A 15,627-nucleotide genomic window follows, 5' to 3' on the forward strand; every position below is an offset into this window, starting at 1 on the left:
TTCTTTGTATTTAATTAGTAGGATAATACTTTCATTTTTCTAGCACCATTTAATTAATGATCAAATTTATCCTCACCTAGTCTAGATGGTATTATAATCGGCCATGCTTCTCCCCCCCAAGAAGATTTGTTCAAACAAATTCAAAATTTAAATGAGAGGTAGACTTGGTCTTGCATTTGAATCCCTTTATTAGTGGATCTTCCCCCTCACCTTTCCTACCATCATTCTCCTCCCCCATGACCGAAATTCAAAGAGTTTAGAGTGGGAAAAACTGTGGGCATCATAGCTAGAACAAGAGAGAAATCGAGTGAGAAGAAAGGTAGAAAAGAAAGCGCTCCACCTCCTCCGCGCCGGATCGTCTCATTCTTTCGTTTTTCATTCAAAACGAACCAGGCATGCATATATTCTTCCTTGACTCTTCAATCAAGTCATACTATCATTATTTTTATGTTTCATGATCATCTTTTCATGTAGAAACCGAAACACACCAAGAAATTTCAGAAAATGTACATGCATATTTTCGGCCCTCTCTTTTCAAGCTTCACGGTTTTCTTTTGTTTTGTGGTTTCAGGTATTGGTTCGATTCCAGGATCCCAAGGCTACATCTAGACATGTTATAGGATGGATTAGAACCACTTTGGTCCATTATTTCAGCCCCCATGTGTAAGGGCCAAGATATTGATTCTGTTAATCTGAGATTTTGATTATATTAATCTGAGATTATTGAATTTGAGCTAATGTGATTATTTCCGGGCCATTTCGAGATCAGATTGAACAAAGCATATAAATTGCACAACTTGGGGACAGAGATTCTGGCGCTCGAGCGGTAGTTTGTGACCGCCCGAGCGCCAATGTTCAACAAGAAGTATGTTCGGGCAGAAGATGTGGCGCCCGGGCGGTAGTTTTTGACCGCCCGAGCGCCAAGGTGCAATTTGGAAATGCTTGGACAGAGACTGCCGCGCTCGAGCGGTAGTTTAGCACCGCTCGAGCGCCGACCGAAGTTTAAGAAAAAGGAGACACGTATCTTTACATGCAATCGAATATATATATATATATAACGTTTTCCTTCAGAATTCATTAGAAACGAAGAAGGAAATCGAGAAATCTTTCAGAAAATCCTTACGCCTTTATATTTCGGTCCATCCGTACAAATTGGAATCCGAGTACGACACCGTGTTCCTAGCAAAGACAGCTACTACAGGACGTAAGTTTTGTTACGTTTTGTTAAGATTTGAAATTATGCTATGTCCAGAATTAGATATTATTCATATACTGTGTTCTTGACATAGTAGACATCGTAGAATTGAAGTCAGATTAAGAAACAGATTGATTATGGAATTGTTATGAATTTTAGAGTTAGATTGACCGAGATGTGATGTCAGATTTGAACTGAGGTTGATTATAAGTTAATGGAATTTGTATAGACTGATATGGTATTACCATTATCGTAAGATTATACTGTTGTATCGTCAGAATTTGATAAGACAGAGATGTCTTGATTTGAATAGAATATTGATACAGTATATTGATATTGTCATTGCCAGATTGAACATTGACAGACTTTGAGTCGAGTCTTCGATTGTATCAGAGGACATCAAGAAAGGTATAAATAAATGTTGATTCGGGATTGCACAACTCGAGTTAGGTTTGACTTGAGTTTCCCAAAATCACATACTTTATTTTATTGCATTGATATTTGCAGATTATCAGATTGATATGTTTAGTCTATTGAATTATAGCAGAGCCAGAGTTTGAGTCTAGGGCAGATCAGCCTAGCTAGGGAAGAACCGCTGAGTCTTTGTTAGAACCGCGAAGACTCTAGACTTACGGTGTATCGATGAGCTTAGATGTAGATCTGTGGGGACCCGGGTTCTAAATCGACTTGATCTGGGATTAATTGGATCTGTGAGAAAATGTGGGTCAAATTTTCGCTTTTTAACATTAATTCTAATGTATATAAATAAGCATAAGGTCTTTACTTATTTTACAAACATACAAACATGTCTTGCTCTAATACATCAATGCAACTAGTGTTTAATAAAAAATACAAAATACAAGTAGTCCAAGTCTAATAAGAGTCACTAGTCATCTTATGCGCCCGTAGTCACCACGCTATCTCGAACTCATCTCTGTCGTGACCCAGATCCTGCCCCACCTGTTGTTATGCACACATACAGACATTACAACAGCCGGAAACTCCGGTGAGAACAAATCCCAGTATAAAACATGTATACATGCTAACATAAAATCATGAATCATGTATAAAAGCAATAATAATGGGTTCCATAGTTTATGAAACCAATCTACATAAGCATGAAATGCAAATAAAATCATGTCTTGACTCAACTCGACTCTACTCTAGGGATCCCGGGGTGAATAAGACATCACTGTCTGTTACCTACCCTCCCAATCGGGGTAACTGTACGTCTTACTCCTAAACTTCGGTCGTGTCTCTAACGAAAGTCTACAATCGGAGGAAGTCTGCTCTTATGCGTTGATACACCGAACGTCTATTTTGACAAATCTGTCAATGACTCTCCTATCTCAATGCTTGAATATAAATCTATAGACAAAGCATGATCATATAAAGAGATTTGAATATAAATCTATGAACAAATCCAAATCATATCAAAGAGATAAACAATAAATCTAGTATGTGATTTTGTTGGGAAACTCAAATTGAATCTCATTTGAGTTGTGTCTTCCCCAAACAAAACATGAATTATACCTTTTGTAGCACAATCTGTGTCGTAGTCGAAGTCTCGAAGACGAATCTATCAATATCAAATCTGAAATGGAAATGTTGATACATATTCTATCAATCTCTAATCTCAATCAACACATTGTACTCAACAATCAATCTCAGTACAATTCAACGGCATTTCTGCGTAGTTTCTCGATACCGATCAACTCATATAACAATAATCAATAACCTCAACTCATATTCATCACAATCTATACATCATAAGCTCATATCATTTCTGAAATCTCTATCTTTCCAATTTATGACATGCTGAAAATCATAACAATCACGTAGGGTATCATTTTCTCGATCCGTTTACGGATATACGTTGCTTATAATCATAAGAACATATATCGACAAGCATATCAAGATTTTCCCAACATCAGTATCTCAAATCATGTTGAAAATGAACAATACTTACATCCCCTTAAAGCCTTTGACGAGAGAAACAAAAATCTCAACTCGGATGGCTAAATCTTGAGAAATCTTTCTTCAAAGCCTTGAAGAACTTAAAGTATTTTTCAGAGCTCTCTCTCTCAGTCCTTAGCTGTGTGATGAAAGGAATGAAGACATACTATATATATCTTGCATGTCTAAGAACACTTGGCTCATCCTTTGGAGTACACGTCTCGCGCATATGCGCGACATCACTCGCGCATATGCACGAGACCTACTGGTCTCGGCAATGTCAATCACAACACCTTGGCATATGCGCGCTTCAACTCGTGCATGTGAGCCAAAGTCACTGGAGGTGTCGCGCATATGCGCGCCTTATCTCGCGCATGTGCCCAATGTTTCTGGACGTGTCGCTCAGATGCGCGCCTTATCTCGCGCATGTGCGCCGATGCTACTGTAATTCTCGTGCATATGCGCGCATATCTTTGCGCATGTGCGCCATAACTTCGGCCCTTCTCAATTATTCTGAATATTTTCTCATCTTTTCCCATGTCTTTCCTACTCCATCTCACTTAGTGTTTCTCATGAAATGTCATGCATTCTCATATCTTTGAATCTCACGTCAATGAAGACTAATAATCTCGAGCCTTACATTTCTCCCCCTCTAAGAAATGATTTCGTCCTCGAAATTCTAGGCACTCTATCACATCATACATGAAAAGTAATATAATCTAAACTGAAGAATCACTTACATCATGTAAACAACTCGGGATGTTTCTGTCTCATATCTGTTTCTGTCTCCCAAGTCGCTTATTCGATGCCATGACGACTCCACTGGACTTTCACTAGTGGAATAGTCTTTGTTCTGAGCTTCTTTTCTTTCCGATCAGGAATGTGTATCGGTTGTTCAACATAACTCAATGTCTGATCAAGCTCGGCTTCGTCAGGGTTGATGACATAAGAAATATCTGGCATATATCTACGTATCATCGATACATGAAAAACGTCATGTATCCCAGATAAAGAATGAGGAAGAGCAAGTCGATATGCTCGATCACCAATCTTCTCAAGAATCTCGTAAGGACCGATGTATCTAGGAGACAACTTTTCACGCTTGCCAAATCTGACAACGCCTCTGAAAGGAGAAATATTTAGAAACACTCTGTATCCTTGCTCGAATACCAATGGTCTACGTCTGATATTGGCGTATTTGGCTTGCCTATCCTGTGCCGTCTTCATTCTTTTCTGAATGATTTTTACCTTCTCAGTCATTTCACGGATCATATCAGGCCCAAGTTCTGGTACCTCAGATATATTGTCCCAATATAGAGGAGATCTGCACTTCTTACCATACAAAGCTTCAAACGGTGCCATCTCGATACTCGTCTGATAGCTGTTGTTGTACGAGAATTCACACAACGGTGGTGAATCTTGCCAACTAGTGACAAAATCTAGCATGACAATTCTCAACATGTCCTCTAAAGTCTGGATAGTCCGTTCTGACTGTCCTTCTGTTTGGGATGATAAGCAGTACTCAGGTGTAATGTCGTGCCCAAAGCCTACTGCAAGCTGTGCCAAAAGTATGAAGTGAATCGTGAATCACGATCTGATACGATAGACTTTGGCACACCATGCAATCTGACTACCTCCTTGATATATATCTCCACCATCTGATCGTTTCGGTATGTCATTTTGTATGGAATAAAACATGCTGATTTGGTCAGTCGATCAATGATAACCCAAATCGCATCACAGCCCCGAGATGATCGAGGTAACTTCGTCACGAAGTCCATGGAAATGTGATCCCATTTCCATTCTGGAATAGACAAAGTCTGAAGTAAACCTCCGGGCTTCTTTCTCTCAGCCTTCACCTGTTGGCAGTTTAAGCACTTAGACACAAATTCTGCAATATTTGTCTTCATCTGTTTCCACCAGAATTGTGTCTTCAGATCGTTGTACATTTTTTGGCCTCCAGGATGAATGCTAAACCGACTACAGTGCGCTTCTGACAATATTTGTTGTTTCAAATCTGAAAAATCTTGCACTACAAGATGGTTATTCACGTATAGCACATGATCACGTACCTTATATTCTGACACATGCCCTGATCTAACCATCTGAATTGATCTCTGAACATTCTGATCCGTTCTTTGTGCTTCTTTAATTCGCATAATCAAATCTGGCTCAACTTGAATCGAAGCAAGTAGCAATGGTCTACTACCTGTATCAAATGCTAATCCAGACAAACAGCAATCTTCAACTAAATTCGAAACCCCTATTGTCGACAAGGATAAAGCACAAACATCTCGACTCAAGGCATCTGCTGCTGCATTTGACTTCCCTGGATAGTATTTGATTTCGCAATCAAAGTCTTTTAATAAATCGAGCCATCTGCGCTGTCTCATGTTCAATTTTGACTGAGAAAATAAGTACTTCAGGCTTTTATGATCAGAGTAAATCTCAAACTTCTCGCCATAGAGATAGTGACGCCAAATCTTCAATGCAAATACGATAGCCGCCAATTCAAGATCATGAATTGGGTATCGAGTCTCGTGTGGCTTTAATTGTCTCGAGGCATATGCGATCACATGACCTCGCTGCATAAGAACACACCCCAGCCCTCTGTGAGATGCATCACAATATACAACGAAATCGCCAGTACCTGAAGGAATCATCAAGACAGGTGCACTGGTCAACCTCTTCTTCAAATCTAGAAAACTAGACTCGCAATCTTCAGACCACACGAATGGTGTATTCTTCTGTGTCAACTGGGTAATCGGCTTCGCAATACTGGAGAAATCTTTGATGAATCTTCTGTAGTACCCTACTAGACCCATGAAACTGCGTATCTCTGGCACAGAAGTCGGTCTCGGCCAACTGATAACAGCTTCAACTTTACTCGGATCCACAGAAATACCGTCTCCAGATATGTTATGACCAAAGAAGACAACTTGTCTCAGCCAAAACTCACACTTTGACAGCTTAGCATATAATTTTTCATTTCTCAATGTTTGCAACACAATTCTCAAATGATTGGCATGCTCATTCAGATTCTTAGAGTACACCAAAATATCATCAATAAAAACAATCACAAACTCTTCCAAGTACCTCTGAAAGATGCGGTTCATCAAACTCATAAACACCGCTGGAGCATTCGTTAACCCAAAAGGCATGACAACAAACTCGTAGTGTCCATACCTGGTCCGGAATGCTGTCTTCGGTATATCAACATCTCGAACTCTAAGTTGGTGATATCCCGATCGCAAATCTATCTTGGAATAGATAGAAGATCCCTGCAACTGATCAAATAAGTCGTCGATTCTAGGCAAAGGATATTTGTTCTTTATCGTTGCCTTGTTCAGTTGCCTGTAATCTATACATAATCTCATAGAACCGTCTTTCTTTCGCACAAATAGCACTGGAGCGCCCCAAGGAGATACACTGGGTCTGATATATCCCTTGGCTAGAAGATCTTCTAACTGTGCTTTCAGTTCTTTCAGCTCTATCGGCGCCATCCTATACGGAGCTCTCGAAATAGGAACGGTACCTGGAATAAGATCTATGCGCGCATTTGCACGAGAATTACAGTAGCATCGGCACACATGCGCGAGATAAGGCGCACATATGAGCGATACGTCCAGAAACATTGGCGCACATGCGCGAGATAAGGCGCGCATCTGCGCGACACCTCCAGTGACTTTGGAGCACATGCGCGAGTTGAAGCGCGCCTATGCGCGAGTTGTTGGGATTGACATTGCCGAGACCCGTAGGTCTCGCGCATATGCGCGAGTGATGTCGCGCATATGCGTGAGACGTGTACTCCAAAGGATGAGCCATGTGTTCTTAGACATGCAAGATATATATAGTATGTCTTCATTCCTCTCCTCACACAGCTAAGGACCGAGAGAGAGCTCTAGAAAATACTTTAAGTTCATCAAGGCTTTGAAGAAAGATTTCTCAAGATTTAGCCATCCGATTTGTATTCCGAGTTGAGATTTTTGTTTCTCTCGACAAAGGCTTTAAGGGGATGTAAGTATTGTTCATTTTCAACATGATTTGAGATATTGATGTTGGGAAAATATTGATATGCTTGTAGATATATGTTCTTATGATTATAAGCAACGTATATCCGTAAACGGATCGAGAAAATGATACCTTACGTGATTGTTATGATTTTCAGCATGTCATAAATTGGAAAGATAGAGATTTCAGAAATGATATAAGCTTATGATGTATAGATTGTGATGAATATGAGTTGAGGTTATTGATTATTGTTATATGAGTTGATCGGTATCGAGAAACTATGCCGAAATGCCGTTGAATTGTACTGAGATTGATTGTTGAGTACAATGTGTTGATTGAGATTAGAGATTGATAGAATATATATCAACATTTCCATTTCAGATTTGATATTGATAGATTCGTCTTCGAGACTTCGACTACGACACAGATTGTGCTACAAAAGGTATAATTCATGTTTTGTTTGGGGAAGACACAACTCAAATGAGATTCAATTTGAATTTCCCAACAAAATCACATACTAGATTTATTGTTTATTTCTTTGATATGATTTGGATTTGTTCATAGATTTATATTCAAATCTCTTGATATGATCATGCTTTGTCTATAAATTTATATTCAAGCATTGAGATAGGAGAGTCATTGACAGATTTGTCAAACTAGACGTTCGATGTATCGACGCATAGGAGCAGACTTCCTCCGATTGTAGACATTCGATACAGACACGACCGAAGTCTAGGAGTAAGACGTACAGTTACCCTGATTGTGAGGATAGGTAACAGACAATGACGTCTTATTCACCCCGGGATCCCTAGAGTAGAGTCGAGTTGAGTCAAGACATGATTTGATTTGCATTGCATGCTTATGTAGATTGGTTTCATAGACTATGGAACCCATTATTATTGCTTTTATACATGATTCATGATTTTATGTTAGCATGTATACATGTTTTATACTGGGATTTTTTCTCACCGGAGTTTCCGGTTGTTGTTATGTCTGTTTGTGTGCATAACAACAGGTGTGGCAGGATCTGGGTCACGACAGAGATGAGTTCGAGATAGCGTGGTTACTACGGGCGCAGAAGATGACTAGTGACTCTTATTAGACTTGGACTACTTGTATTTTTTATTTCGTATTAAACACTAGTTGGATTGATGTATTAGAGCAAGACATGTTTGTATGTTTGTAAAATAAGTAAAGACCTTATGCTTATTTATATACATTAGAATTAATGTTAAAAAGCGAAAATTTGACCCACATTTTCTCACAGATCCAATTAATCCCAGATCAAGTCGATTTAGAACCCGGGTCCCCACAACAGGTGGTATCAGAGCAGTAGGTTCTGTAGACTGAGATAGAATAGAATGAGCGGGGTAGATCGAGCCATCTTCCTTGCTTTTGATGTGCTAACATGATTTATTGCTTTCTTTATTATATGTTGTATTGTATCTGAGTTGATTTACAGCATATAATTGCCAAGACTGAATCAGAACCGATTCTGGATCAGAGGTATATGATCAGAGGAGGGCTGAGACAGATTGTATAGCCTGTGTACTAACCTGTTTGATAACCAGATATGCCGCCTAGAAGGATACCGCAACCAGCTGCAGGACAAGTTCCAGAACAGGGGAGTTCATCAGGTACTCAGATGGACGTAACCGTTACCCCGATGGAGACTCTGTTGAAGCGGTTACAGTCGTTCCGACCCCCGACTTTGGAAGGCACTGAGAATGCAGCAGATTGCGAAAGCTGGCTGGATGATATAGAAATGTTATTTGAATCACTTGCCTATTCAGATGAACATAGAGTAAAGCTGATTGGGCATCAATTGCAAGAAGTGGCCAAGAGTTGGTGGCTAACGGCGAAACGAGCCCTAGAACATTGAGGTATTGATATTACTTGGAAAGTTTTTAAAGATGAATTTTACCAACGGTTCTTTCCAGTGTCATACCGAAAAGACAAAGGGGCAGAGTTCGCCAACTTGAGACAGGGGCAATGGAACATAGAGGAGTATGTTGCCAAGTTTTCTTCCTTGCTTCGATTTGCACCACATGTAGCAGGGAATGACGAGGCGGTCGCCGATCAATTCATAAATGGTTTGAATCCGGATATCTTCACCTTAGCGAACAAGGGGCGACCCAACACTTTTTCTGAGGCGCTGAACCGAGCAAAGGGAGCAGAGGCTGGCTTGATTAGGAAGCGAGGAGCTTCCTATAGTGTTCAGGGTCAGAGACCGACGCCACCGCCTGCCGTACGGTTTCCACTACCTCCTCCTCGATTTGATAGTGGAAGCAGTAGTAGTGGCAAGAAGGATTCGTTGAAAGCTAAGGGTAAGCAGTTTAAAAGAGCAAGGAGCAGTTCGTCGAGCTCCAGTGGGTCAAGACAGAGAGGTCCTGGCCAGAGTTTAGATTATGCAGGTGCGTATTGCAGTTCTTGTGGAGGTAGGCATGCCACTGAGCAGTGTCAGGGAGTCATGGGCCGTTGTAACTATTGTAGACAGCCGGGACACTTCGCCAGAGTTTGTCCCCAAAAAGGTGCCAAGAGATTTCAAAGTGCAGGGTCATCAGCTTCAGTAGCTCAGCCTGAGAGGCAAGCTTCGTCTATCCATTCCTTCCAGCCCACGCCTACACAGTCCCAGCCTAGAGCCAGAGGTGGCCAGACAGTGAGCCAACCTCCCAGAAAACCTGCTCAGGTGTTTGCATTGATAGAGGAGCAGGCACAGGATGCGCCAGACGACGTGATTACAGGTAACTGTTTTCTTTGCGGTTATCCTGCATATGTGTTGATAGATACAGGTGCATCACATACATTTATATCAGAACGTTTTACATTGTTGCATTCCTTGCCTTCGAGTCAATGTCTAATGTAGTATCTATTTCTTCTCCGTTGGGAAGTGGTCTTATATCTGTGACTTCAGTTGGACACTGTATACTACAGTTTGAGGGACATGAGACTGATTTAGACTATGTTGTACTTGGTCTATCTGATTTTGATTGTATTGTCGGGATTGACATGTTGACTAAGTACAGAGCTACCGTAGATTGCTGCCACAAGATTGTCAGATTCAGACCTGAAATGACAGAGGAGTGGAAATTCTATGGTAAGGGTTCCAGATCTCGGATCCCCTTAGTATCTGCTTTGACTATGAGTAGATTGTTACAGAAAGGAGCAGAGGGGTTCCTTATTTATTCTGTAGACCTACAGAGATCGAGCCCGGTATTGGCAGATTTGCCAGTAGTACGGGAGTTTGCAGATGTATTTCCTGACGAGATTCCAGGTTACCTCTAGCCTGAGAGGTTGATTTCAGCATAGATCTTATTCCAGGTACGACTATTACCTGGAATATATTTAGAACTGTATTCTACCAACGTTTCTTTCCAGTGTCGTACCGAAAGGACAAGGGGGCGGAGTTTGCCAATTTAAAGCAGGGACAGATGAACATAGAAGAGTACGTGTCAAAGTTCTCTTCCTTGCTGAAATTTTCTCCACATGTAGCTGACAGCAATGAAGCTACTGCCGACCAGTTCATCAATGGCTTGAACCCCGACATTTTGACATTGGTGAACACAGGGCTACCGAATAATTTTAATGACGCCCTGAACAGAGCCAAGGGAGCAGAATCCGGTCTGATGAGACAGAAAGGGGCTTCATTTGTGCCCCCAGCAGCAAGACCACAGCAACCACCTCCCAGATTTGAGGGTGGCAGCAGCAGTGGAGGGAAGAAAGAATTTTGAAGGCCAGGGGAAAGCATTACTGTTTGTAAGAAAGAAAGACGGTTCAATGAGACTCTGCATCGACTATCGGCAACTGAATAAGGCAACGATAAAGAATAAATATCCTTTGCCTCGTATTGATGATTTGTTCGATCAGTTGCAGGGTTCTTCTGTGTATTCCAAGATCGATCTGAGATCTGGATACCATCAGCTGAGAGTCAGAGATTCTGATATCTCAAAGACAGCATTCAGAACCAGGTATGGACATTATGAATTTATTGTCATGCCATTTGGTCTAACGAATGCTCCAGCTGTATTTATGGGATTGATGAACCGTATATTCCAGAAATATCTCGATGATTTTGTGATTATTTTCATCGATGATATTTTGATTTATTCAAAGAATATGAGTGATCATGCTGAGCATTTAAGAACTGTGTTGAGAATTTTATGGGCTGAGAATAATATGCTAAACTGTCAAAATGTGAGTTTTGGTTAAGACAGGTAGTATTTCTGGGTCATATTATATCCGGAGATGGGATATCAGTGGATCCCAGTAAAGTGGAAGCCGTGATTTCTTGGCTAAGACCGACGTCAGTGCCCGAAATTCGCAGTTTCATGGATTTAGCGGGATATTATCGTCGTTTCATTAATGATTTTTCGAGTATTGCTAAACCAATTACTCAGATGACTCAGAAGAATGCTCCATTTGTTTGGTCTGAAGAATGTGAGAGTAGTTTTCTGGAGTTAAAGAAGAGGTTGACCAGTGCCCCAGTGTTGACCATTCCGTCAGGTACTGGTGATTTTGTGGTTTATTGCGACGCTTCTCACAGAGGGTTGGGATGTGTGCTAATGCAATGAGGGCATGTTATTGCTTATGCCTCAAGACAACTTAAACCACATGAGACTCGTTATCCAATCCATGACCTTGAATTGGCAGCCATTGTCTTTTCATTAAAGATATGGCGACATTACCTTTACGGGGAAAAGTTTGAGATATATTCTGATCATAAGAGTTTAAAATATCTGTTTTCACAATCTGAATTGAATATGAGACAACGAAGATGGCTTGATTTGCTTAAAGACTTTGATTGTGAAATCAAATACTCACTAGGAAAGTCTATTGCAGCAGCAGACGCACTAAGTTGAAAGGTATGTTCTTTATCCTTGTCGACAATCGGTGTTTCAAATTTGATAGAAGACTGCTGTTTGTCTGCATTAACATTTGAAACAGATTACAAACTGTTGAGACTTTATACGGTGCAAGTAGAACCAGAGCTGATTTTAAGAATTAAGGCAGCTCAGAAATTTGATCAGAATGTACAAAAATCCGTATCGATGGTTAGAACGGGACATCGATCGGAGTACCAGGTACGTGATAACGTCTTGTATGTGAATAATCGTCTGGTTGTGTCGAATTTTTCAGACTTAAGACGACAGATATTGTCAGAAGCGCACAACAGTCGATTTAGTATTCATCCTGGTGGCAGAAAGATGTATAATGATTTGAAAAGACAGTTCTTGTGGAAACAAATGAAGACTGACATTGCCAAATTTGTTTCCAAATGTCTGAATTGCCAGCAGGTGAAAGTAGAAAGAAAGAAACCTGGAGGGTTATTACAGAGTTTGTCTATTCCTGAATGGAAATGGGACCACATTTCCATGGATTTTGTGACGCAGTTGCCGCGTTCCTCCCGAGGTTGTGATGCGATTTGGGTCGTGATTGACAGATTAACCAAATCCACATGTTTTATTCCGTACAAAATGACGTACAGATTTGACCAGATGGCAGAGATCTATGTCAGAGAAGTGGTCAGATTACACGGAGTGCCGAAGTCAATTATATCAGACCGTGATCCTTGATTTACTTCGCACTTCTGGCAGAGTTTGCAGCAGGCTCTCGGTACGAAGTTACATCTGAGTACCGCATATCATCCACAGACCGACGGAAAGTCAGAGCGGACTATCCAGACACTAGAGGATATGCTAAGAGCAGTAGTGCTTGATTTTAGCACTAATTGGCAAGATGCATTGCCACTTTGTGAGTTTTCGTACAACAACAGCTATCAGACGAGTATTGAGATGGCACCATTCGAAGCGTTGTACGGAAAGAAATTTCGATCCCCTCTCTATTGGGATGATATCTCTGAAGTGCCTGAGATTGGACCTGACATGATCAGAGATATGACAGAAAAAGTGAAGCTAATTCGAAAGAAAATGAAGGCAGCGCAAGATAGACAGGCCAAATATTCCAATGTTCGATGAAGACCGTTGGTATTTGAGGCAGGAGACCGAGTATTTCTAAAGATTTCACCTGTCAGAGGAGTTGTCAGATTTGGAAAGAAAGGGAAACTGTCTCCACGATACATTGGGCCTTATGAGATTCTCGAGAAGATAGGAGATCATGCCTATCGACTTACATTACCGCCTTCATTATCCAGGATACATGATGTCTTTCATGTATCATTATTAAGGAAATACCTTCCTGATGCTTCACATGCTATTCAACCAGACGAGGCCGAACTGGATGAGACGTTGAGCTATGTTGAAAAACCGATTCAGATTATTGATCGTAAAGAAAAACAGCTCAGAACAAAGACAATTTCACTTGTAAAAGTTCAATGGACTCGTCATGGCACTGAAGAAGCAACCTGGGAAACTGAATCAGATATGAGACAAGAGTTCCCAGAGTTATTTCGATAATGTAAATGTTTTATACAGTTTATGCATATACTCCTTATTGATACGATTAATTGACTATGATTTCGGGGACGAAATCGTATCTTAGGGGGGAGAAATGTAAGGGCCAAGATCTTGATTTTGTTAATCTGAGAATTTGATTATATTAATCTGAGATTATTGAATTTGAGCTAATGTGATTATGGCCGGGCCATTCGAGATCAGATTGAACAAAGCATATAAATTGCACAACTTGGGGACAGAGAGTCTGGCGCCCGAGCAGTAGTTTGTGACCGCCCGAGCGCCAATGTTCAACAAGAAGTATGTTCGGGCAGAAGATGTGGTGCCCGGGCGGTAGTTTTTGACCGCCCGAGCGCCAAGGTGCAATTCAGAAATGCTTGGACAGAGACTGCCGCGCTCGAGCGGTAGTTTAGCACCGCTCGAGCGCCGACCGAAGTTTAAGAAAAAGGAGACACGTATCTTTACATGCAATCGAATATATATATATATATATATATATATATATATATATATATATATATATATATATAAATATATATATATATATATATAACGTTTTCCTTCAGAATTCATTAGAAACGAAGAAGGAAATCGAGAAATCTTTCAGAAAATCCTTACGCCTTTATATTTCGATCCGTCCGTCCAAATTTTAATCCGAGTACGACACCGTGTTCCTAGCAAAGACAACTACTACAGGACGTAAGTTTTGTTACGTTTTGTTAGGATTTAAAATTATGCTATGTCCAGAATTAGATATGATTCATATACGGTGTTCTTGACATAGTAGACATCGTAGAATCAAAGTCAGATTAAGAAACAGATTGATTATGGAATTGTTATGAATTTTAGAGTTAGATTGACCGAGATGTGATGTCAGATTTGCACTGAGATTGATTATAAGTTAATGGAAATTGTATAGACTGATATGGTATTAGCAGTATCGTAAAATTATACTGTTGTATCGTCAAAATTTGATAAGACAGAGAGGTCTGGATTTGAATAGAATATTGATACAGTATATTGATATTGTCATTGCCAGATTGAACATTGACAGAATTTGAGTCGAGACTTCGATTGTATCAGAGCGACATCAAGAAAGGTATAAATAAATGTTGATTCGGGATTGCACAACTCGAGTTAGGTTTGACTTGAGTTTCCCAAAATCACATACTTTATTTTATTGCATTGATATTTGCAGATTATCAGATTGATATGTTTAGTCTATTGAATTATAGCAGAGCCAGAGTTTGAGTCTAGGGCAAATCAGCCTAGCTAGGGCAGAACTGTCGAGTCTTTGTCAGAACCGCGAAGACTCTAGACTTACGGTGTATCGATGAGCTTAGATGTAGATCGACGTCTATTGTAGAAATTCGATACAACATACCAAAGTCTAAATTAGATCGGGATCCCTAGATTAGAGATAAGATAAGATTAGATCACGAGTCAATGATTCATGTAGTCAGATCAGATACATGTTTTGATGTTTGTTTATGCTCTTATGTATGTTTTATATGATCGCATATATACATTGTTTATACTGGGATATTTATATCTCACCGGAGTTATCCGGCTGTTGTCTTGTTTGTATGTGTGCATGGCAATAGGTGGGACAGGTTCAGGGTCACAGAGATGAAGGAAGAATGAGATTAGAGTGGTGATTCCGGACTTGGATATAGATAGGTTTTATTACTTGATTGTAGTAGTTGAACCTAGTTTTTAATTAGATGCATGTTATACAGGATTTGTATTATTATACTGGTTTGTATAATAGAGTAATTCCATTACCTTGCGCATTTTAAAAAAAAAAATTAGACCCTGTTTATTTTAAATGATTAAATTAGTCCCTATGACGATTAAGAAATGATTAGCGTCCGGGTCCCCACACCATGCTTGCTGGAAATCGAGATGACAGCAACTCCCCAATCATGTCACCATTTGCATTTGATTTTCTTGTTTGATGTCAATGGTTTATAGATCTTATCTTGGCTGCCCTAAGGGCTATAGCCATGGTTATAACATGTCCTTGTGATGTATAAGACGTGATCAAGTCTCCCC

At 40.2% G+C, this 15,627-nt stretch overlaps 1 pseudogene; it reads right to left on the reverse strand.

The window, feature by feature from the left end:
• Positions 1-221: 221 nt before the first annotated feature.
• Positions 222-15,627, reverse strand: part of LOC140820755 (uncharacterized) — an 82,974-nt pseudogene continuing 67,568 nt past the window's right edge.

This window comes from Primulina eburnea, unplaced genomic scaffold (assembly GCF_022965805.1).
Source record: "Primulina eburnea isolate SZY01 unplaced genomic scaffold, ASM2296580v1 ctg1423, whole genome shotgun sequence".
Lineage (NCBI taxonomy): Eukaryota > Viridiplantae > Streptophyta > Magnoliopsida > Lamiales > Gesneriaceae > Primulina > Primulina eburnea.